The sequence below is a fragment of the Pongo pygmaeus genome, chromosome 14 (genome assembly GCF_028885625.2).
Source record: "Pongo pygmaeus isolate AG05252 chromosome 14, NHGRI_mPonPyg2-v2.0_pri, whole genome shotgun sequence".
NCBI lineage: Eukaryota > Metazoa > Chordata > Mammalia > Primates > Hominidae > Pongo > Pongo pygmaeus.
The window spans coordinates 121858779-121883027 of NC_072387.2; the positions used below are offsets into that span (position 1 = coordinate 121858779).

The 24249-nt window shown below is 48.9% G+C and overlaps 1 protein-coding gene and 1 long non-coding RNA gene across 2 annotated transcripts in view; both read left to right on the forward strand.

The window, feature by feature from the left end:
- The window catches only part of LOC129011721 (uncharacterized), a 149618-nt gene extending 138264 nt beyond the window's left edge, over positions 1 to 11354 (forward strand). The window contains exon 3 of the long non-coding RNA XR_008493412.2: positions 9677 to 11354. This is a non-coding gene — a long non-coding RNA (uncharacterized LOC129011721). The remainder of the gene's footprint in view (positions 1 to 9676) is intronic.
- Positions 11355 to 12131: 777 nt separating this feature from the next.
- Positions 12132 to 24249, forward strand: part of LOC129011720 (collagen alpha-1(III) chain-like) — a 243208-nt gene continuing 231090 nt past the window's right edge. Inside the window, exon 1 of the mRNA XM_054446883.2 lies at positions 12132 to 12164. The gene's annotated coding sequence lies outside the window, so the exon portion shown is untranslated. The remainder of the gene's footprint in view (positions 12165 to 24249) is intronic.

The window sequence follows — 24249 nt, forward strand, 5'->3', positions numbered from 1 at the left end:
GGAAACATAATTCCTGTATTAGTGAAATTACAATTTTTCACAAAAGAGAGTTGGGCCCTCATGGCCGTGAAGACCATGTGACACTGTGCTGTTCTGTGTCCTATTAAATCCAAAAGGGGTCTTTTGTGAACCTTTCTCCTGTCGTCACCAGGGGAAACTGGAGCACGGTTAAATTCGTGAGGCTGTTTGCTGTGTACACAATGCTAAGCAGAAAATTGAGACCCAGGATTACTGGAGAAGAGACATTGTAGCCAGCAGTACAGCTGCATTATTTCTTCTTTATTAAGTCCAGACATGATAAAGAGCCCCGCTCCTCCCTGGGGTGTGGACAAGTGGATGTCTAGAACCCTTGCAGGCAACAATTATCTTGATAAATAGCCTGGTGTGAACGCACAGCCTCCTGTGTCCCCGCCTCAGAGCGCGGGAGTGCAGGTCCCATCCCACAAACAGCACTTGAGCTGTCACGAACGAGGGCACACAATACATCCAGGTATTAGTCACAGAACTCGGGTCTATGGGAGAAAGGCTGAGACGCCACGAGAGGTTAATCAATAGCAACCCCACCTGGAAAACGTGTTTTCAAAAACATCTTCACTTCCCACACTCCATTTTCCATTAGCAGAGAGCAGATGGAGCTCAGACGTCGGCCGCGTTGAACTTAGCCCAGGAAGATGGTGGAGAGGGAGGGTTTCTGGGAATTAGCAAGGTACAAGGTCTTCTATTTACATGTGGGTTCAGGCTGCAGGGAGCACCCAGAGAGTCCAACTTGCTCTGGGACGAAGGCCGTCTCTCCAGTCTCCTGCTTCAGTGAGAGGCTCCTTCTGTTCCCGTAATTATCTTGTCCTTGAAATGACCTCACTCTTCCAGGAGAGGCCATGGGCAGCAGGCATGCAGGGTTAGTATCAGAGAGGGGGCATCGGCCTCCCCAGGACTGGGATGAGTCAGGTAGACACAATGACCCCACACAAACAGGTCAATGTCATCGAAGAAAAGCACCAGCTCGGCACAACTCGCTGCTCAACAGCAAACCATCCCAAAGCCTCGGACTCCTTATTCGACCACGGGAGTAAAAACAGCGGCCTGGTGGGGATGCCAAATGCTTCGGTGGCTTTGTGGAGCTGTGTGGGCTGTGGCTGCTCATGGCTCCACTGCAGCCTGTGTCAGACACTCGACATCTAGCATGGTGGGGCGTGGGGACAGAGCAGCTTTGTTGGAGAAGGGGCTACAGAGACCATCTTAGCGAGAGGTTTCCTGTGTGGGTGACTCTGCCTCCTGCAGGCATTTGGGACTGGGGGTGGAGGGCACATAGGGCTCCTGGACACGCTGGATGGAATCAGGATGCTGAAGGGCCTGTGATCTGGGGCCAACCCTGGCTAAAATGCCAGCTGAGCAAACCAGGAGCAAACCTCTGCATTTTACGTGGGAGAAACTGAGGCTCGGGGAAGTACAGTGAAGATCCTCAAATTGCTTCCAGAGAGACAGCAGCTTTGGAGAGCGGACAGAGAGCACGAGGGCATCTAGATGGAGAGGGGCTGGAGCTCACATTTCCCAGTGCCTGCACACGGAGGGTCCTGAGCCCACACACCTGATTCATTGTTGTTATTTGGGGCTTTTTTGAGACAGAGTCTCGCTCTGTCACCCAGGCTGGAGTGCTGTGGCGTGATCACAGCTCACCGCAGCCTCGATCTCCTGAGCTCCAGGGACTCTCCCACCTCAGCCCCCCAGGTACCTGGGACCACGGACACGTGACACCATGCCTGGATAATTTTTTGTTTTTATTGTAGATATAGGGTCTCCCTATGTTGCCCAGGCTGGCCTCAAACTCCTGGGGTCAAGCGATCCTCCTGCCTCACCTCCCAAAGTGCTGGCATTACAGGTGTGAGCCACCGCGCCGGGCCACCAAGTATCTTGTGAGGGGGTCTTACCACCCCCATATTAGTCACAGAACTGAGGCTGGAGATGTAGCTAATTTCACTGCATTGCACAGCTGGGAAGGGCAGAGTGTGGATCTAAAGTCCCTGCTCCTTTCACCAAGGCAGACACACTTCAAAGAAGCTCTTCCCGCCTCGGTGTTTGCTCACAGCCCAGGCTTGTTTTTAAAGTAAGGCAGCAATTTCCTAAACCACCAGAAGCATTGTGGGGGTGGGGGTTGTGGTGGTAAATTATGTGATCAAACATGATCAGGAAATATGGCCTAGTGTATCCCCCTTGGATATTAAAAAAAAAAAAATCCATAAAGGTACTGATTCGTCTACAGTGAAGGCTTCATGTAATTAGTGTTTTCACTCATCCTGTTAATAGTGAAAAGTGCTAGGAGAAACCTGAGTGCCCACCGTGCCAGTCAGCACTGACTCAGCCACAAGGAACGGCAAAGCTGAACGTGGGTGCACACACACAAGTGAGTTTTTCTCACAGCACCAGAGGTCCTAAGGCTGTTGCACTGCCATCTGGACAGCCTGGGGGCCCTGACCCTGCAAATCTTCTGAGCCTCCTCATGGCCACAAGAGGGCTGCGGTGTTGCCACCGTCTCCGTGCCATCCACTTGCAAGGCAGGAGCGGGAGGCATGGCCAACGGGGACGGAAGGTGAGGTGGGCGAGGTGCTGGCCACTTCCTGCATTGGATGGGACACGGGGCTGGGCGGTGCTCCTGCCGGAGAGCAGGTGTTGCAGAGCATCACAGCCTCGCAGCAGGAGCCGTGGAGCAGGAGATAGTGACGACAACCCCGATCCCTCTTCCCATGGAATGTATAGGGGGTATGAGGTATTGTTAGTATCTAGATTTCTATAACTTACTCTGTGTATATATTTATGTCTACACGACATGTACATTATGTATGTTATTTATATTTGTAGGTGAGACATTGAGCGCACTACAAAGCACAGGCGATGCGGATGCGGTCACAGCCTGCAGACTCCCTTGGTCTCCGCCTTGGTGGTGGGGAGGGTGCTCAGTGTGTCTTCTGAAGCACGAGCCCCCCAGGGCACTCCCATGAGTTTTGGTGGAAAGTCTAGAAATGGGGTTCCTTGGGTGCTTCTCCTCTGGGGTTCTCTAAAGGCTGTGCACGTGGAACTATGCTGTGTCAGCCATGAGCTGTGGCTGGAGGAAAGGGGGGACAGCCCTGCTGCTGCCCTGGAGGCCCTGGTGTGGAGGCCCCCGTGTGGAGGCCCCAGTGTGGAGGCCGCTGCCCTGGAGGCCCAGGTATGGAGGCCACAGGGCTGATCCAAGTGGAGGCTCTCAGCTGCCCGAGGCCCTGAGTGCACCCGGCAGGAGCCGAGGGCATCCGCTGTTTGGAGCCAGATGAGACCCCCTATCCTTCCGGGGGTCTGTGGTGCCAAGACAAAGTGGGACCACACCCGAGGCTAATGTGCACGCCCAGTGCTGCCTGGGGAGTCCGGGGATGCACAGGGCTGCAGCCAGGCCGGCCCCAGTGGCGATTCATCCTGGCAGAGCCCCCCGTCACCTCCTCCTGCAGTCTCTCTCCTCTTCCTTCTCCAGCTGCCCACTGAGGGCATCGCCTGCCAGTCCTGGGAAATCCACGCCAGACCAGGAGGAGGAGCAGGAAGATAAGTGGCTCTGAGTGTTGGGAACAACACAAGGATGAGGCTTCAGTTTCACTTTGTTATACGACTTGACTGTTCATACGTGTTACATGCATTTCTAGTGATGCATAGGACAGGGCGTGTGACTGTTCATACATGTTACATATGTGCATTTCTAGTGATGCATAGGACAGGGCATGTGACTTCATACATGTTACATATGTGCATTTCTAGTGATGCATAGGACAGAGCATGTGACTTCATACATGTTACATGCATTTCTAGTGATGCATAGGACACGGAGTGGAGGAGCACGTTTCCTGAGGTAGTCAGGAGTCCTCTGGAATCTGGAACTCTGCTCTGGCTGTGCTGCGGTGAAGGTGCCACTGGGCATCCCGGGGGCATTTCCAGCCGTCGTTAGGGGAGTTTCCGGTGGTGGTTAGGGACAGGGAACGGGGAACATCTCTGGTGGTCCTTAGGGGACTGGGAATGGGGGACGTATCTGGCGGTCGTTAGGGGACGGGAGGACATCTCTGGCGGTCCTTAGGGGATGGAGGGACTTCTCTGGTGGTCCTTAGGGGATGGGGGGACATCTCTGGCTGTCCTTAGGGGATGGAAGGACTTCTCTGGTGGTCCTTAGGGGATGGGGGGACATCTCTGGTGGTCCTTAGGGGATGGGGGGACGTCTCTGGTGGTCCTTAGGGGATGGGGGGACGTCTCTGGCAGTCCTTAGCGGATGGGGGTACATCTGTGGTGGTCTTTAGGGGATGGGGGGACATCTCTGGTGGTCCTTAGGGGATGGGGGGACGTCTCTGGTGGTCCTTAGGGGATGGGGGGACGTCTCTGGTGGTCCTTAGGGGATGGGGGGATGTCTCTGGCGATCCTTAGGGGATGGGGGGACGTCTCTGGCGGTCTTTAGGGGATGGGGGGACGTCTCTGGTGTTTGATAGGGGACGGGGGGACATCTCTGGCAGTCCTTAGGGGATGGGGGGACATCTCTGGTGGTCGTTAGGGGACAGGGATGTCTCTGGCGGTCCTTAGGGGATGGGTGAAGTCTCTGGTATTCCTTAGGGGATGGGGGGATGTCTCTGGCGGTCCTTAGGGGACGGGGGGACATCTCTGGCGGTCGTTAGGGGAGGGAGGATGTATCTAGTGGTCATTAGAAAGACATCACAGCAGGCGTAGCTTGAGATGTTGATCTGGGAGTCATCAGTCCGGGAAAGCCTCTAGGCTACTGTAGCACACAGAGTGGGGTCTTAACCACAGAAATGCATTTTCTCCTGATTCTGGAGGCTGGGAGTCTGAGGTCCGGGTGTGGGCAAGACAAGTTTTCCTGAGGCCTTTCTGCCCGGTGTGTGGACGCCGTCTTCTTCCGGGGGCCTCCACCCGCTGTCCCTGTGTGTGTGTCTGTGTCCCAATCTTCTCCTCTTGTAAAGGAAACGAGTCCGGCTGGATTAGGGCCCACCTCCACGCCCTCATTTTTCATTAATTACCTCTTTAAGGCCCTATCTCCAAACCATCACATTCTGAAGTGTGGGGCCTAGGGCTTCAGCGTGTTAACTGTGGGAGACCTGATTCAGCTGTGACAGTGTCTAGAGCCACGGAACGGGTGGACACGGGGCTTGGAGAAGCAGCCTTTGCGGGGCCTTGTTCACTGGGACACTTTGCACGTCATCGCCTTGGTGCTTCCGGCACCCCTGTCTCCTACGTCCTCGGAAACGGGCGGGTCACACGCCACGTCCTGAGAAGCCCTTGAGCAGCGCTGTATGGAGCTCACCTCGATTCCTCCTTCCTCCGTCTTGCTCTGTGGAGGAGGCTTTGCTCTCCATTGGCTTGAAAATTTATTTCCTGATTTACCCACTCCAATCTCAGGAAGTCCCCAAATCTATTGGAATCACAAGGCCACCCTGAGAACCGTGGCTGCCAGAGTCTTCACTGTGCTTGGCTGTCGGAGGCCTCTGTATTCCCTGCCCTGGGAGGGACACACGGGAAGTATCTGGGGCCCCCGCGTCCCAGTTCCCAGTGTGACTGGAAGACAAGGGCAGGTCCCCGTCCTCACGCTCCCTGTAGAAGGAGCCACTGCACCCCCGTGACTGCTCCATGCTGGGGCAGAGCTGGCGAGAAGCAAATAGACCTCGAAAGTAGGGGACTGGGCCGGGTGCGGGAGCTCACGCCTGTAATCCCAGCACTTTGGGAGGCCAAGGCAGGTGGATCACGAGGTCAGGAGTTCAAGACCAGCCTGGCCAAGATGGTGAAACCTTGCCTCTACTAAAAATACAAAAATTAGCCAGGCACGGTGGCAGTCACCTGTAATCCCAGCTACTCGGGAGGCTGAGGCAGAAGAATTGCTTAAACCCAGGAGGCGGAGATTGCAGTGAGCCGAAATCGCATCACTGCATTCCAGCCTGGGAGAGAGAGCAAGACTCTGTCTCAAAAAAAAAAAGAAAGAAAGAAAGTACAGGACTGGAGGTTACAGCTGCCTGGGAGGCAGCCTGCGGGCACAGCCAATTCGTCATTCGCAGTATAGTTATAGTCTATAAGGACCCTGCAGACACTGCATTAGCAGATCCCAAGCCATTTCTCCAGGGGAAATGTGGGGTTAGGTTCCTGCGGGCCTCTGGTAAGCCAATCAATATATAACCTGACTTGCATGTGTCTGCTTAAAGACACTTTATTCAACGTACTGTTGATTCATTAACACTGAACCGGCACCCGGCAGCACCACGGCTGCCACCTGAATGAAGCTCCCCGAAGGCCCCCCAGCCTCTCCTGCTCGGAACACGAGACAGCACCAGACACAGGGCCATTCCAAACAGCAAAGTCACCGGCGAAAAGCACCAAGTGTGGAAAGCTGGGCACTACGGAGGCCTCCGAACGGCCCTGTTTAAAGTAAGCACTGAAATGGGGGAGCAGCACACCCTGGCTCTCCGTCAGCAGGGGGAAGGGCACACATGTGGCTCAGGTTCTCCTCCACTCTGCCCACCTCTGCAAATGGCCACGAGTCATTTTAGTGGGCAGGTGAATTCACAAATACAGAACCCATGAATACTGGGGATCCGCTAAATACACGTCCTGGGAGATAAGAGACTTCTCCAAAGGCAGGCAGCCCAGCAGGTCTCGGAGAGGAGGCTCCGGTTCATGCCCTGACCCTGCCCTGTGGCTGTGGGGCCTTGCTAAGGTTATTAACCTCTCAGCACTCCACTGTCCCCATCTGTAAGATGGAGTGACTTACGTAACTCCAGGATACAGTGTCAAAGTGAGATCTGAGTGGCATCATGCCTACAAAGCGTGCCCGGTGCCTGAAGCAGCCTCACTTCCGCCAGTGTTAATTGCTGTTATTGTGCTGTTTTGTTATCGTCACCCCCTGCAGAACCTCAGGCTCACCTAAGGGAGAGGACTTGCTGACTGCAGTGTCCGGGGCACTTCCAGGCCCAGGCAGGCGCTTACTGAAGACGAAGTATCTGATGTTTCTGAAGCCTGAATTCAAGGACAAAGCAAATTGCTCCTCTTCTTATTTAATCTGTACATCTTCAGGCTGCACATTTTCCTATTTGAGATCTGAACTAAATATAGAGAGCCTGTTTCTAAATTTAGTACGATGAATCTCTCTGTTCAATTCTGGAGCTTTTCACTGTCACCAACCAGCACTCCCCACGGAGGTTTAATGATGCAGACCTTTGATGTGAGCTGAAAGAAAGTGCCCTCTATCAGGGCTGGAGTCTGGGAACAGGAGGGGAGGGAAAAGGCCCTGAGACCCTCTGCAGAGAGCACAGGGAGAGACAAAGTCCCAAGGGAGGAGCTCTCCTACCTGGTATTTGACTCTCCTTGGTTTCTCCCAGAGGAAAGGTCATGTGAGCCACGGCGGGAAAAAGGGTAATAACCAAGGAATGAAAAATAATGATGCATATTTGGTGAGAAGGTGACACGGGCTAGGACAACTCTGATTTGTCCTGGAGAGACATGGAAATTGGCATGAATTTAGCAACAGGCTGAGGCCAACAATTAGCCTTTGGGAAGAGAACTAATCACGCACTCATTGGGAAAAGTACTTACCAGTTATAATTAGGATTAGCACCTAAAAAAAAATGAAAAGAAAGAACGGAACTAGAGCTGGTGTGATAGACATATGGTCTACAGGAATCCAAAACCTTCCCTGAGTTCTGCTTTATCATTCCTTGGGGGGGCACGGTGGCCCTTACTCATGGTCCAGAATGGCTGCTGATGCTCCAACCATCAAGTCATGTTCCCAGCAGCGGGATGGAGGGGACGAGAAAAATGGCGTACTCCTTCCCTTTTCAAGAGACTACTCTGAGATCTCATGGAACACACAACTTCTGCTTACACCTCACTGGAAAAAACTTGGTCACATGGTCACATATGATTGCAGAGAAGACCAGGAAACAGTGTAGCAACGTGCTCAGTGAAAAATCATGGTTTAGTTAATTCTGGCAAAAAGGGAAAAGGATATTTGGAAGGTAAATGGATGTTTAGAAAGAAGGGACATGGATTTCTGGAAGGTAAATGGATGTTTAGAAAGAAGGGACATGGATATTTGGAATGGTACATCAGGCATTCCCCAGAATGAATCTGTAACTAGGTGAGCGTTCACAACCCTCTGAGAAGGAATATGATAACTGCCTTAGAATCATCTGCAGTCGAGTCTTTGCAGGAGTTACAGGAGAAAAACTATCAACGTGGCTGTCAGAAAATGTCTGCAGTGACACCCTCTAGGTAAATCAATGACAACAATGGCACCATGCAGCGGGGAAGGGATTGGCCTTCCTAACAGGACATTGAATTATCGTATTGGTTAAAAGAGGGACGAGGGAGGGGTTGACCTGTAATGGAATTGGTTACGGGAAAATTGCTCCCCAGGAGTAGTTAGTGTTCTGCCTAGAGAGGCTGCTTTCAAAAGAGAGGACATCCTTACACTTGCTCAGTGGACCTGAGCCCCGAAGGACAGCCCATCTTACACAGGTGCGCACCGCACGCATAGAGGAGGGTTGCACTGCCTCAGCATCCAGGCGCGATCCACCGTGTGCTTCCATCACTGTTAAAAATGACCTGAGAGAGAAGACATGGAGATTACCAGAGAAAGCACAATCAAGATTTCCTACAGTGTTCAAGCTCTGTGGGGAGAACGATGGAAGTGGAGGGAAAGAAGGATACGGAGGTGGGACACGCAGACGCAGGAAGAGGGCATCAGCAAGATGCAGGAGCAAAGCCCTCCAAAGGCAGGAACGCACAGCCCTCTGGTGCACCAAACCCTCAGGCTTTTCTTCCTCTGCCGCTTTCCTCTGCTCTCACTGCCCTCCTAGTTGGGCTTAGACTAGTGCTGTGCTGGGAAATATTTAAAATCCAGCCCAGGGAGTGGGGTTGCTGATTTGCAGCGTTGGCCAATTTCTGTGGTGTAAATGCTCCCTGGAGGCAGATTTCCTGCAGCCAGTGTGACGTCACTGAACTCAGAGCTGAAAAGAGTCACACAGTAGCCGCCATGGTGCAGCAGTTCAGCCTTCCAGACAGCATGATTCAAAATAACCTCAATGCCAGCCCGGGCAACCTGGTGAAACCCCATCTCTACAAAGAACACAGAAATTAGCCAGGCGTGGTGGCACATGCCTGTAGTCCCAGCTCCTTGGGAGGATCACTGCAGCCTGGGAGGCAGAGGTGGCACTGAGCTGAGATTTTGCCACCGCCCTCCAGCCTGGGCAGCAGAGTGAGACCCTGTCTCAAAAAAAAAATAAACAAATAACCTCAAGACCACAGATAGCAGTAAAGTGCTCTAATATAATCAGGAGGTGATGCTTTCTGAATGTTTACCTTTTTAAAGAAACACCATTTATTTAATGTAAGGTTGTATGGCTTGATCTTTATTTTTAATAATAGCGAAGTTCTGATGAGAGGCTTGGCTGCTCTGATAGCTTCAGAAATACCTGTTCATTGGTGCCTTACAAATGTGTGTTCACTTATGTATCATTATGTCTGAAGAAATGACTTTCTTACTCCATGGGTGAGCCCTCTTCTCCACGGCATTAAAGTGTCATTCGTAACTTAACCTCTTGTTAACGAAGAGATACGTGAACTTGCTGCCAAAATGACTTTTTGACTCTCACTGCCTTCGGTCTTCTCTCTGCAGGCGCTACCATCACCACAGCGCAGCCCGATTGCAGCCAACGTGTGCCTGAGCTGGCTGTGGCCACCGCCCTCTGGCCACATGTCCGGTGCTACACGGTCTTCAAGGGTGTGTGGGGCTGAGCAGCATCCGCCAGGCCCAGGCCCCGGGAACTGAAGGTGTTTCCTCCACATCCGCCTCTGCACCTCCTAAGCACGCACCTGCTACAGGTGCTGGGAGTCAGCACCTGAGACACCTGAGGACTCCTCCTCCTTGAAGGCCGGAGTCGACTGACTGCATCTTGTACTGATTTTGAAGGGATTTCTGGTCTTTTTTATCCAATGCACACTGGTACCCGCCACTGCTGGAGTGAGGCTGGTTGTCTCTGAGTGGGCTCTGCACCCTCACAGCAGGCATCCTGACCCCTTTCTTTCCCACTCCAAGCTCATCATGCTGGATCCCGCACCAGAGACAGCCCCGAGGCCGCGCTCACAAGACCAGATGGCCGGCTCGCCATTTCTACCTTTCAGCGTCCAGGAGTTTTTCTTTTGTCTTTACTTGTTTATTGAGGAATGAAGAGTCAGTGAAGACTGATCAAGACACTGCCTTGAAAGGGTTTCATGGGCAAAGAACAAAAGCAAATCAAAGGGTTCATCCAGGCAAGGGGCTGACGCTCTTCCCCTGTTGGGGAGGAGGAACAGATGAGGGCAGGGAGGACACAGCCCAGGACTCACAGGGCCCTGCCGTCCACGTTTCCTGAGAACTGCAAAGCATCGTGCAGCCACGAGTTTCCCCAGACACCAGCACCCATCCCCAGGCCTGTGGGTCAGTGATTCTAGCTCATCTGATGGGCCGTCCGTGGGGAAGGGATGGGCCCGCAGTCCTGCCTGTTTGGTTGATTGAAGTGGGACCTCTTTCACGACAAACGCCAAATTGAAATTCATCACAGCAAATACCTAAGTTTTGAGAACAATATATTTATAGTGAGCTTATTAGATATTAGATGCACCTTTCCTAAACAAGTTGTTCTCTCACCAGTCTGATTTCTAACCTCCTGAAGAGCAAAACCTGTCACCGACCCAGGAGCAGCAGGTAGAAGAGAAATTCTAAAACATCCTGAAGAGCAAGAGGCTCTGTGGAAAATACCAGGGCTTGTGCAGGCAGGGGAGCTCACCACGCTGGGCCAGAAGCCCCTCACCTGGAGGCAGCGGGTGCTGCCCTGAGCCAGGGCCCACAGGAGGCTTCTGGGCACAGACACACCCTGCAGACAGGGTCCTGCTGGAACGCTTTGACATTTCTAGGATCTGGACTGTCCACGGGACAGACCAGGAGGGCATGAGAAATACGCTGAGTTGGGGCCGGGTGCGGTGGCTCATGCCTGTCATCCTAGCACTTTGGGAGGCCAAGGTGGGTGGATCACATGAGGCTAGGAGTTTGAGACCAGCTTGGCCGGCATGATGAAACCCCGTATCTACTAAAAATACAAATATTAGCCGGGCTTGATGGTGCACACCTGTAGTCCCAGCTACTTGGGAGGCTGAAGCAGGAGAATCACTTGAACTTGGGAGGCTGAGGCAGGAGAATCACTTGAACCCAGGAGGCAGAGGAGGTTGCAATTAGCAGAAATCATGCCACTGCTCTCCAGCCTGGGCTACAGAGTAAGACTCTGTCTCAAAAAGAAAAAGAAAAACACACTGAGTTGGAACTCACTGTATCACAAACATTGAGGCCTACTTGTATAAAATAGTTGTTCCAAGCAACAAATGTCACCAAATGCACACACTGTCGCCCAGTGTGATGTTTCTAAGGTGAATGCACAATGCGAGGACATGGAAGCCTGGAGGATGTGGGAAAGGGGCGTGCGGCCTGTGCTGAGTGCCTCCCATCCGCCAGATGCACCTGTGCTCCTGGAGGATGTAGGAAAGGGGCGTGTGGCCTGTGCTGGGTGCCTCCCGTCAGCCAGATGCTCCTGCACTCCCACCGCAGCCATGCCCTTTCCTTTCTTCCGCCAACTCTTCACATAGCCCGTGATTTTGGGGGGAAGAATTATTTACCAAATTTTTAAATCCATTTTTTCTTCCTCAATCTAAACTAATTTCTCAGGACTGAGGCCTGGAAAGCTTTATTCCCCAGGCCACTGAACTGCCCTCCTGGAGAGCAGGCCAGTGCTATGATTGCCTCTGAGGCCGTTTGAACCTGGAGCTGCCTTTCCTCTCCTACTAAAATCCAGAAGAACGAGAGGTAAATAAACAAGGCTCTCCCAGACAGCATGGGGCAATGAGCCTGTTTCCTGAGGTCCCCGCGGCCACACAGCTGAACCTTGCCAACTTCTTATCAAACTCTCAGCCCAAGAACAATTAGCCAGGATCAACACACCAGCAAAGTTCATTTGGGTTTGGATTACAAATTGCCATCACCTCAGAGAAGAGGAGAGGAAATCTGAGAAGAATGTTTCTCTGCAGCTAAGGATTAGCAGGCATCCGCAAGCCCGCCCTGCAGGGATCTTCGAAAGGTAAGGCGTGTGCGTGCTTCCTGGGTTGGCTGCAGAAAGGGCTTCTCCAGGATGCAGCCAGATGGACAGGTTCTGTGGAGCACTCGCTTCTGTGAGGACAATTATCTTGTGTTCCTGAGGGATTGGGGTTTCATCTCCAGGACTCACAGAATGTTGCTGCCATTTTCTGTTCCTTCCACTGTCTTAATTGCTCATGTGAGGAGTCCTGGGTGCATCGTGAGTTCACTTGGGTTCATGAGTCTCATTGATAGAGAAGAATCTCAACTGTTTGTTTCATGATTTAAAAAGTGGGGGGCTCTGGGAAACAAACCAACAGTATTAGGACACATTAAATGTTATAAATGGGATCCAATTCGTTTTAGAAAGCATTTCAATTTAGAGTACGCAGCTTAAATAAACTGGCTTTTCCTGGATCAGGGAAAGAATGAGGTCCAGGAGGTGCAGGATCCCCATGAACAGCCACGGCCTCCTTGGGAAAACAGAGCATCTGAAATGATGGGGGAAAGGGATGTGGATTTAGCACATCTTACAAGTTTCACCTGAAACAGAAGATTGCTGTGTGAGGGGAGTTTCCCCTAGTGTTCCCCTTGGCTCCCGGCGTGCTGGCTGGTTGTCCTTCCACAGGCATCCCCCGGTCTCCTGCTTGGCTTCCTTGGGCAGGGGGTGAGGGTGAGATGCCCGCAGTACAGCCCTCAGACTTCAGGAGAGGGCCAGCGGGGCTGAGGGTGGGTTCTGCTAAGCTTTCACAATGGCAAACTTTTCCAAAGCCAAAGGTGAGAAGCAGAACCTCCCATGTCTCCAGAACTGGCTATTTATTATTTTTCTAGTTATATGCATTCTTGTTCAGTTGATGAAATTATGTTCAAAAGTATAAAGCAATTATTTTCGAGTAAAAGTGGCCATACTCAGCACACTCAGTACTTCCACACAGTACTGAGGGTGTGGACACTCTAGAGGGGAATCTTGCTGTTTCCAGAGTCACCAAAATGATGATAACTTTGACCCTCTAATTCCAGCCTCAGAAATTTTTCCTGAGGAAACAAAGCTAAATAATGTACACAAAAAGATACATAATAATATAATAATAATTGGTAAGAAAAAGGTGATGAGGGAGGCATTTGTAAACAATGGTGTTAGCTCTGTTGGAATTTTGTTTTGAAATCATTTAACCGTATGGAAATTGTGAATGACAATGAAAAATGACCAAGGCAGATATGGACGTGTATGGTTCACATGGATTACACAGATGAGAAAAATTAACACAAAAAGGAAAGCCGGAAAGAAATGAGCGGTCTTTTTTTAATCTGGTGATAAGGCATTTTAGCTATTTTATAGTAATTTTGGATATATTTGAATTTGTATTTAGTCTCTTATACTTTCTACTTATTCCACCTGTGTCAGACAGAATTCCAAATGTCCTCCGGTTCCCTCTCCATCATGGAGCCCCCTCCCCTGGTGTGTGGGCGGGACTGTGAACAGGTGCGTCAGTGGCCACTTTGATTAGGCCACGTCACCCAGGACCCGTCTTATGGCCCCCCTCCTGCCTTGTCTGAGAGGCCAGGACCTGGGGAGCTTCCAGAGCTAAGAGCAACCCCCACCCAACAGCCAGAAGAAAATTAGACTTCAGTACTGGAACCTTAGGGAACTCAGTTCTCCCCGCAACCAATGAGCTTGGGAAAGGTCCTGAGCCTCAGATGCCATCACAGCCCCGGCTGCTGTGCTTTCAGCCTGGCGAGACCCTGACTGGAGGACCCAGCCCACCCACCTCCAGACCCGTGGCCCACTGAGACAGCGAGATGATGTGTGTGTGTGCTGTTTAAAGGCACTAAGTTTGTAATGATTTGTCACGCAGTATCACAGCACACAACACCATACACACCTGGTTCACAGCTCTTTGTTTTATCTTGAATTGTTTTAGATTTGTTGGGTTTTTTCTCTGATTTTTTCTTTCTCCCTCTACTGGTATAGTAGTTATCAATTGTATTTCTGTTCCTTTAGTAGTTGTGGTTATTAACACAAAATTTTAACATATCAGAGTCTGAAGGTAGTCAATAGATTTCGCATCTGTAGGTGACTTTAGAAAGAGAACAATTCTGTTCATCTCCTCCATCCTGACTTTTATACTATCGCTGCCACTTAATGGAATCCAGCCTTGGTTATTTTCCTTTTAATTCACTAGATATGATTATTACTGCTTTATACAGCCAGTGTTTACGTGGGTTCCCCATGGACTTACCATGCTTCGCATCTCCACGCCATCTTTCACTTCAGACCACACAGCTGGGATCACACCCTTCTGCTTAACATCACACTCCCCATTTCTGGCTTTCTGCAGGTGGCTTTCATCCTCCTCTGCATCTGAAGGACAATTTAGCTGGGTATAGGATTTGAAGCAGTCATTTTCTGTCCATTTGTTGAGGATATAACTCTACCTTTTCTGGCTTCCATTACTGATGAGTCAGCTGTTGGTTTCTCCTTGTTAAAAGTAGTTTATCCTTTCTCATTGGGTGCTTTGAAGACAAATTCTTCCTCATTGCTTGTGTTCTTTTACTGTGCTGTATCTAGGTAAGCATTTTTCTTTATTATGATGTTTATGAATCACAGGCATTCTTCAATCTGCACAGTCTTCCATGAATTATGGAAAATCTCAGCTACTATTTCTTCAAATATTGTCTCTGGCGCAGTCTTACTCTTTCATTTTTCTTTTGAGATTCGGGATAGATATATGTCACAACTAAATAATACCCTCTCTGGTTTTTAAGTCTTCCTCCATATTTTCTGTCTTTTTATTTCTCTGTGCTGCCTTCTCTATAATGTCTTCACATCTATCTCTTCCAGTTCATTAACTTTTTCTTCAGCTGAGCTAATCTGCTTTTAACCCTGTCAATTAAGTTTTTAAATTAGTATATTCTCTTAAAAAATTGTTTTTGGTTTCAAGTTTTCATGACACTTGTCCCTTTACCCTTATTTTAGATCTTTATTTAAACATATTAAACAGACTTTATTTCCTGTGTGTCATATTTAACATCTTCCGCTGTTGCCATCTTTTTTATTCTCTTTTAAAGTTTTCATCTCTTTGCTGAAATTTCTTATCTGTTCATGAATAGTGTTCATCATTTCCACTAGTGCCATTAAAGTATTAATCATAGTTATTTAAAGTCTCTGTGTGCAGTAGTTCTGACTCTCAGGTCATATCTGAATCTGGTTCTATTGATTGCTTTATTTTTTAAGTGAGCCGCCCTCCTCTGACCCTCTGCCTTCCTCCTTTCCCCACCGCCCCTCCGCTTCTCTCTCTCCTTTTCTTTATTTCTCTTACATGTTTTGGTTGAAAATGACACAATGTGTGGGGGCAATACTGAGTAAATATTCATGCCTGGGAGGCTGCAGGTCCTTTCTGCTTGGCTATTGAAGGCTGAGTCGGTCTAGCTGGGAGTTGAGCTGAGTCTGGGATTTCTTGTTGCCTTCTAGGCACCACCAGCTTCAACTCCTCAAGCTTCATCAGAGGGAAGGGACTGCTTTGCCAGAGAACTTTTCTTGAGGTTTGCTTCATTCTCAGTTTTGGGCTTTTCATTCTCACCGTGCCCCATGCACTTGCCTGTCCCATGGTAGACTGTGTGTTTCCCACATGGCTCCTGCTGACCTTGGTGGATGCCAAAGGCCTTCTCTGTTCTGGTACAGACTCAGTCTCAGGCAGGCATGGCCTCCCTGGTCTTGAAAGGCGAGACTTTTCTCAGTCATTCTTTCTGTCTCTTGGCAATAGGAAATCTGTAATGATTCAGACCCAAGATGGTTTCCTGCCCCTCACCCAAGGGTAGAGGGTTTTTCTTTTCCCTTCCTCCAGCCACATCAGGTTTTCATCTGTACTTTCAGGGGGAGTGACAGGTTTTGTTGGAGAAGGGTCCAGGTGAGGCTTTCTGCAAACTCCCTCATGCCTGTGACTCCTGCAGGTTTCATGATCTCACATTAACCCACATTGTCAGCTAAATTCCTCTCACCTGTCTCTAACAATGGGCAGCCCCATCCTCTTCCTGTGCCCCAAGCCAGCCAGGTGAGACAACACTCTCGCCCCATCTCTTCTTGCAGGCACCTGTCTCTCTCTAGATTTCAGTCTAGTTGGATGACCTGCACCCTCAGCTTTCAGAGGTCCAAGGGAAGGCATGAGGATAGATCATCAGCTTTGTCGTGTTGCCAGGCATAAGCGACTGTCCTTCCCAGCTGCCTGGATCTGCTGTTCAACTTCCAGCAACTGCTCACTATGATACCTTGAACCAGTTCCCTCTGAGCGCACTCCATGTTTTCCCCAATCGTTTGCTATTTCAAACACCTCTGTGAAAAATAACATTATTTCTCACACCTGTGAGTATCCCTGAATAAATGCCTAGAAGTGGAGTCGTTGAGTTGAAGGGATGCCGCCTCTGTAGTATGGACATGAATTGCCATGTTGGTCTCCGCAAAGGTTGTAGGGGCTCCCGACACACAGCTCCCACCCTTACCACGGTGTTTTGTTTTGTTTTGTTTTGTTTTTATCTTTACCTGCCTAAGAAATGAAAAAATTGTTTCTATATAGTTTTAATTCACTTTTCTCTTATTAAAATGTGGTTCAGCTTCCTTCCATTTTAAAGCTATTCACATTGAACTGTACACTTAAAAATAGTGAAGTTTTACAAGTTTTTTACTACAGTAAAAAGCTAGTTACATTCTTGTCTATGAACTAAATATTCATATTTTAAACGACTTACAATTCATGTGTTGGTCTTTGTTCTGTTTCAGTTGTTTCTTCTGGGTTTCTGTGTAGATATTTTCCTCAAATAAGGCTGAAATTGTATTCTCCTTTAAATAATATTGGGAAGTGTTGGCATTCCTGTTTTCCCCTTGACTTTACCAGAAATCCTTTACTACTCTCAATTAACTGGGGGTTGGCTATTGGGTTGATGGGGTCAGTATTTACCAAAAGAAAATTTCTATTCCTAGTTTCTTAAAAGCATCTTTTAGTCATGAAGCATTTTGTTTTCCCCTTGAAAAATGTAATTAAAATTAAAATTAGTATTGCATTTAATTTGTGAATTTGTTTCAGGAAAACTGTAGTTACATAAGTTGCTGGTGTTTAATCCTATGCATAAATGGATTAAATATTTATCACCAATCCTATCTACCATGACACTCCCATTCTGGAGTCACTGCTTAGATTCTTCTTTTAATTAGTTCATCTATATATTTGAGTATTTTTTAAGAAACAATATGTGGAGGTATGTTTTCTGAATTCTTAAGTAAGAATATCTTTCTCTTGCCTTCACCCATGAACAATAATGTGGCTAGACAATTCCTGGCCCCCATTTTTTACCCTCAGAATCCCGTAGTCCTTGCTCTATTGTAGCCTCACATCAAAACCAGCCTGACGTTTTTTCCGTTTAATATTTTATAAGCATCTACTTGGTTGCATGTCGACATTTTTATGCTTGGAAAGGAAAGATTTACCTGGGCTGTGTCGTTTATAAGTCTTCCTTTTATTGTTTATTTTACTCAGAGCGTGGCATGTCATTTCAAACTAAAGATTCAGGTCTTCAGCTTAGAAATGTTTTCTTAAATTATAACTTTGACTCTTGTGTCTCTTTCACTTATTCCAGCCTCTTCTTCAGAAATGCCAGTTCCTTGTATGTTTAATGTTTGCCGTGTGTCCCCTAAACCTACTGCCTCCTTCTCACAGCGTTTGCTTCTTTGTTCATTTTCTTTACTTTCATCCTCTATATCATTGAGCCAATGTTCTGCAACTTCATCTGGGATTTTTTTTTTCCAACACTGTTAGAAATTTTGCTATGATAGTCTTTCTTTTATTACATTCTTTCCATAATTGTTCCAGCTACTAGATAAAACTAGCTGGTTATCACATCCTTTAGCTCAAGTTCATAGACTTCACGTTGTCATTATATTTTATGGAGGGTGCAAAGCAGGTATATAAAACTTCCTTCTTTTTCCTGTAGTTAACCTTTTTCAAAACTATGCTAGTCTTCTCCCTCAAATATTAGTTTTATCCCTTTTGTATAGAAAACTATTTCCATAGATGTTGTACGAAGATTTTGTTGTGCTTTCTGTAAACTTGCCTTTGGATCAGGGGAGGTTTATGTCAGCCTGGTATTTCCCTTGAGTGTTGTCTCTTAGTTTGTTCACTGTTCACCTGCGTGCTCTTAAAATTCTGTTATTTGCTTTTAAGCTAATAGATCACTTGATAATAATGTATATCATTTGTTTGGTAATCTAACAGCATGGCCAGGCAGAGGTGCTGGGGAGGTGGGCAAACCTGCATATTAGTAGCCTTGTTTTTTCAGTATGGATGTGAGGTTGTGTGGCTTCCATTCTGTCTACAGAATGTGGCTGGATCTGAGTTTGTTACTGATGTCACCATCCCTGACATCCAGCAGGATTGCCATATTTCCTAGGAGGATGCCTGTGCATCAGAAAGAATAGGAGCAAGAAAAGCTCTCACCACCCATGCTTGTTCTTGGGTCTTCTGACTGAGGTGTTTCAGACACTCTGCCACATAGCCATGAACTGTTCCAAACAGGAGTTCAGTGTCTCTCCCTCTAACAAGGAGACTTTTTGTATAGTTGAAGCCGAAATTGTTTCTGCTTGCATTCTATGACATTGCATATTTTCTCGAGAAAATCAGCTTGGTGTTCCACTGGGTACCAGATGCACTGTGATCGCTAAAAGGGTTTCAGGACTTCCATTTCTTACTACAACACCTTAGCATGGAGCAGACCAGCCTTCCCATCAAGAGCCTGTAGAAGAGCATCACAGAATTCTTTCGAAATATCTGTGAGGGCACTGGAGAGCCACTAGGCCAGCTAGAGGTGCAGGGCCAAGCCCAGGGGATGGGAACTTGCTGAGGGGAGCCCCTTGTTCTGTACAGCTCTTGCTTCTGGGCCTTGGCTGGTGTATAAACACCGCAGGCCAAGAAATGGAAACTCTCTGCAGAGCTCAGACCTCTGAGGAGCTAAGGGCACTAAGGGAGAGCTAAGAGGAGAACTTCTTGAAGTTTCACAGAGCTGGTGAGACTAAAAGTGGGGTTCAGGTTACAAAGGTAGATGTGGCTGGAGGAACTCGGAGCCCAGACAAAAGGGGCAGACGCATAACTGTGGGTGGTCTCTCAGCTGGAGGCGTTGCTGAATCCTCGCCATTCAAGGCAAGAGATTCAGCCGTGGCAAAGGGCCCAGTGGTCTTGGAGTGCTTGGGAGACAAAGGTTAGAGTCCAGGGCCCACTGAGGAGGAATTAGGAAAGCACTCCAGACTACTCCAGATCAATGTTTTACTCAGGAGATCGGGAGCAGGGGTGCGGGGGCTGAAGAAGATCCCCCAACCTTGTACACAGGTGTTCCCATCTAATAAACCAGCTGCACAAAGCTGGGACAGCCAAGAGGACAAGTGTCCCCGAAGGCCACTCCCATGTCCAAAGTAGAGTCACCTTCTAAGCTGACACCTCTGTTCTGCAAAGCTCCTCTAAGGGCTGATGATTTTTGGATGCTAATAATCTCGCAATGGGAATTAGAAGCAAACAGGCATGGTGGGAAATGTCACAAATGCTTTGACTCTGCTGATGGGAACGCTCTTGTGTGGAGAGGCCATGGTTGGGGTTTGATCCCAGCTCTGCCACCAGGCAGCTTTGTTCCCTTAGTGCCTCAGCTTTCTTGTCTGAAGAGAGTGGGCTGAACAGCTCTCTCTGGAGCTCCATTTGGCTCTGAATTGGGGTGCTGGGGATGGCAGTAGAATTACGCTTCATTGCTATGCATATAGAGTGATGCCATCATTAAACTTGACATGAGGCTGGACAGTTAAGGCGTTGGGCTAGTATAAAAGATATCCAGATGTGGCAGATTTGCATATTCATGCCTCACTGCTATTCCCAGGGAATCCGAAATGTCAGAATTGTATTCACGCCAGTTGTGGGCCTGCAGTGTCATGGTCCAGGGTCTGCTTGCCATGCAGAGGAGGGCATCGCACAGCCTCGCCGTGCAGAGGAGGGCATTGCACAGCCAAAATCATGAGGTTGGGATGATTGTTGTTTCCTTGAACCTCCAAATCCCCAAAATGCCTTATCAGCCATTAAATACTTAGGAAAGGTCTGTATATTTAGTGAAATTGGTGAAGTAATCACATTAATTTCAAGTGCAGAATGAAGGTAGCCTCAGCCATGGTACAATTTAAGAGGTGAAAAAATTCCTTACCTCCAAGAAGGCGACTGAGACAGGAACATGCATGAATTCACTCTGAACTTTGCCGACGTCAAGTTAGGTCCAGGGTGGGGGGACAGAGCTGCTGCTGGACTCCAGGCCCAGCTGTCTCTAGTGGTCAGCTCCACCACCTCCTAAAGACTAACCTAGTCCAATCCATGGTTTTGTAGAAATAGAGGAAGCCCACCCAGATGAGAAAAGCAGAGCCCCCTGACTTGCTGTAGCATGGAGCCCAGCCATCATCACTGTGTTTGGAAGAGACTCACACACAGGCAGAGGACCAGGAAAGTTTCAGAATGGAAGGGGGAGGGCTCAGGTGTGCCCGCACGGGAGGCTGTTGGCCTGAGGATGGTGGCAGTGGCAGACTAGAGACAGGGATCCTGTGTGGTTGGTGAGGGGTGCATACTTGGCTTTCTCTGTTAGTTCTGAGTTAGAAGTAGGGACAAAAGTTACAAAGGCCGACTATTAATCAAGTGCTGGCCACTAGGGGCTGAGTGTTATGAGGGTGGTGGTTTGATTTCCTGCATGGTTACTAGAGATTGACAGTAGGCTGACTTCCTGGGTCAGTTGCTGTAGATCATGGGTTGGTTTCCTGGGACCTGGGTCAGTTGCTGTAGATCATGGGTTGGTTTCCTGGGACCTGGGTCAGTTGCTGTAGATCATGGGTTGGTTTCCTGGGACCTGGGTCAGTTGCTGTAGATCATGGGTTGGTTTCCTGGGACCTGGGTCAGTTGCTGTAGATCATGTTGGTTTCCTGGGACCTGGGTCAGTTGCTGTAGATCTTGTTGGTTTCCTGGGACCTGGGTCAGTTGCTGTAGATCATGGGTTGGTTTCCTGGGACCCAGGTCAGTTGCTGTAGATCATGGGTTGGTTTCCTGGGACCCGGGTCAGTTGCTGTAGATCATGGGTTGGTTTCCTGGGAAGGTTGCTGCAGGTCTTGGGTTGGATTTCCATCTTTCTGGACGACCTGGCCATTGTCCGTTGGTATATTTAGTCCCTCAGTTTTTAAATACAGACAATGAGACCAAGGTCTTTCCCAAAACTTTAGGGAAATCAAGATCGTGCCCAATTCAGTCGACTCATTAAAGTATCCTAAACATCTTTTTAGGATTAAAAAAACACTCAAATCCAAACAGGGAGAGTGGGATGATATTCTGAATCCAAATGGGGAGAGCGGGATGATATTCTGCTCTTGTGTAAAGGGCACGCACTCTAGTGGGTTATATGTGATCCCATAACGAAGATGCAGAGGTCTGGGGGGGCCCAGACCCTGGGGGATGAAAGTCCAGGCTTGAGGCTTTCGGGTAACGGAGCCAGAGTGCGGGGGAAGATGAAAGAACACCCAAGACTGCCCAGCGCCCACCACACAGACCCTGTCATGTCCGAGCACACTTTGACTCATGACATGGCTTGATTTCCACGTGACTGAATTTTGGCAAGGGTGTGCCCTGGAGAGCGTGGACAGGAATATCTCTATTACTGAAAGTGCACACATGGGCTGCCGGTCCTCTGTGAGTTTGGGTTGCTGAGGGGGCAGATGGATAAAACTGTTTACAGGCATTCAGACCAGACAGGTCCTACCCCAAGGAGGTTTTGATCCAGGGTTCCCTGTGGGAGCTCGGCCCTCAGGCCATCATCGTCAGCCTCTCTCTAGTGCCTTTTGAGCAACACCACAGCCCTCTTGGGGCGGCCATAGAGGCTCTTAGTCAGTGCTGTGCTGAGCCACACGGGAGCTCAAGGGAAAAGGAAAAGTCAGTAATTCTGATGCTGTCTTTATTCCCAATTTTGATATTTTGTTTTTCACAGATTTTTACATTGATGTGTATAAACACTGCATTAAAATATTCTTTCTCTCAATGCCATTTTGCACCCAAGTGACTGTCTGGCCTGAGCCTGGTCCTGCCCGCAGTATCCTGAAGACCCCAACAGAACACTGGGTCTCCTCCTCCCCCAGATACTCCTCTCTTTACTTTATGCATTCCAAAGCCAGCTACTCAGCTGAACCCTGATGCAAGGGAAAATGTGTAGTTAAAAATCCATTGTATGTGAGGACATAATGTAATACAAATAGAGCAATGCAACGTTGCTCCAAATTTTAGAAGTAACAGCAACAGAGAGACCCGCTTACCATTCTGCCATTAGGGACAGATGCCTTCCTGCTTTTGAGCTTAGGAAACCCAGGGGCTGCTAGACAGTTTCAGACACGGCAGACTGTGTTACCAAATGAGAACAGAGCAAGGTGGGTGGATACTGGCCACATGTACCAGGAGGTGACATCCATGTGCACAGGAGGCCACCCCGTCCGCCCGGCAACCTCACTGCCCAGTGCAGGGAAGCTGTTCATCAGACTGCATTGAATCCTCCTCCTTCTCATGTGGCATTCCTGCTTGGACAGTGGCAGCATCAACAGAGGCAGCATCAACAGAGGCCTCTTTGATGCAAGGCATGTGACAAATCGATGATGCTGAGGAGGATGGCGATATTTCAATGCCCTGGAAGGCGGAAAACTGTGAAAAGAGCCTGATAAGGTGGGCACTGGTCTGTGTGGGGCACGGACCTCTAGGACGAGCGGCACTGGCCCCCTGAAAGGGGCTTCAGTGAGTGCCACTGCATGGGAAGGAGGCTCCCCTGGCAGCCTCCAGAGGACACTGCGGTGCACACAGAGGGCAGTGGGGTGAGTTCATGGGCTGCTGCGTGACATAAAGGACGACCAACGGAATTTGAATTTTGGATAAGCAATGAAGGCTTTTCTAGTATAAGTATGACCCACATTGTGCACAGGCATCCTGTATTTTCACTTGCTACCTCTGGCAACCCCGAGTGTCAAGGCTCAGAGGGCATGGAAGGCTCTGTTTGTGTCTCCCATACAAGACTGCTGGTGGCTATTGAGAGCCCAGGCGAGGGTACCTGGGTAAGCCACGGCTCTTTCTGTCCCAGCGGGGCTGTTGGGAGCCCAGGAACCTGGGTGGCTTTAGCTCCGGGTCTTTGTAATTTCTTAAGAAAAGCCACTGAGTTAGAAAAAGGCAGGAGAAGGGGAGGAGTTGCAGAGAAAAGGGAAGGGAATGATTAAGGGTGTATAGGACTACTTGATTTATGGCTTATGGGTAGAAATGGAAAGAGCTAAATAGGATTTACCTTAATCGTACAGTGACTAATTGCTCAAAGATCGGTGACAGAGATGAATGCCGGTAAATATCTTTCTGGGCAAAAGCATCAAAGGTGATTAAACTCTGCTAGAATTAAGGACAATGCAACAGGGTTAAGAAAAGAGGGGAAAACATTAGTAAGATGAAGAATTTTTCTCTAAAACCTTACCGCATCCTTATTCATCATGGGTCCTGCATGCTACATTGATCTCTGATGTTTTACCCACTAACTTGTTCTTTGGATGTTTTCCTCATTCCTGAAAACTTTTGTTCCAGTCCTTTGGAAGTCACTATGGAATGGGGGTTTGGTGAAGGAAAGAGGACTCTGGGGATGTTTCTGTTTCTGAGACATGAAGTAAGCACAGTGTGTTAGGAGAAGTGCGAAATTCTAGGGGAGGATGAAGATATCCTCCGAATGAGGGGCAGGTAGGCAAGAAGCAGCAGCACCCAGGGTAGCTGCAATTTGCTTATAGACCTACCTCTTTGGGACTTACTTCACACCAGGGTCTCCAGGGAAGGAACTGGACAAACTTGCCAGGGAGAAGCTTCTATTTAGAAGGAAGGTCCTTCTTAGAGGCAAGCACATGGTTCTGAATACTGGGAAGCTACTGCAGGATCCAACTTTGCCTTTCATCAGGGCGTGGCAGTGAACTTCCTGTACCGCATGGCTGGTGAGAGCAGAGATGAGGCCTTAGTGTGTAAACCATCCCCCAG